We start from the raw sequence: 1,168 nt of genomic DNA, 5'->3' as shown, positions 1-1,168 counted from the left end.
GACGTTAATTTCTGTACTCTCGATTCCAGCTGTCTCCAAAACAAGCTGTCGCTAGACCAAGCTGTTTCAGGTCAAACTCCAGGCCCTCATGCGGAGATCCAACGGTCTTAAGGGTGACGGCTCGCAAGGAGCAAATCTTTGTTGGAATTGTCTGCCATTTTTATTTCGAGGGTGGTTATTCCGTTGAGCATTAAGGTTGATTGGAACGAAAATATAAACACTACTAATCTTGTGCGCATTTGCTTGTCCATATAAAGAATAATAGTTGTCACAATGTGGCACCTCTGATCGGCTGGCTCATTCAGGCCTGTGTGTACGTCAATTGGCGGGCTTTCTTTGAAACGAATGCGTCAACCTGGTCAACCTAGTCTGAGCGAGAAGATGGAATCAAACAGAGGTAATGAGTTAATACCCTAAAACAATATCTCGATTAGTTGTTGCCAGGACAATGCAAGGTGGGTGGACTAACAAATGCGGGCCCATACAGTATAAAACGGTCAATTACAAATGCGTTTAGCATGGCGTTGAGGTCCTTCTAGAATTTGCGTTTCCGAAACCGTTACTTAGCTTAAGGAGACCTCTAAGTAGGTATCGCATTGGGTCAGTTCACAGGCAAAAGAATCTAACAGGATTATATATTTCTCAACGATTGCTCACACTTCTTTGATAATGATGTTTTATTCAGGGCTCATTGATGATAAAACAGTAAGATAGGAATACAGTTGAAAGTAAAATTAAAGAACTATAAATGAGATACCTTCCAGAAACCTAATGATTTGTTTTCATGGTTCGAACTGGCTACAATTCTACATCGGTTTTCTCTGTTTTTCTCTGACAATATAATTGCTTGTACCTTGATATGAGGTTAAACCTGACCTTTTACATCTTAAATACTTTGGTAGCTATTTTGAGGCAGTATGTTAAGAAATACAATGTTTTATTTGTTTGAACCTATTGCAAAGGAATATTATTATCAAGGAGAGAAGCAGTCAAGTCTGGCAGGAAAATGAGACATTCTTGATATGAAAGAAAGAAATGGTTGAATATTGTGCCTTTTCTCACAAGCTCTCAAATGTAACGTTCTTGAGATAAGGAAACTAATTGCGGTTATTTAGCTTTAAATTAAATATTAATATTGAAATGAATTTCTTTTGAAAATATTTTTGCC

The sequence above is a fragment of the Tigriopus californicus genome, chromosome 7 (assembly GCF_007210705.1).
Source record: "Tigriopus californicus strain San Diego chromosome 7, Tcal_SD_v2.1, whole genome shotgun sequence".
Classification (NCBI taxonomy): Eukaryota; Metazoa; Arthropoda; class Copepoda; order Harpacticoida; family Harpacticidae; genus Tigriopus; species Tigriopus californicus.
The sequence above is the reverse complement of the archived record's forward strand: the minus strand, read 5'-3'. Positions refer to the sequence as shown.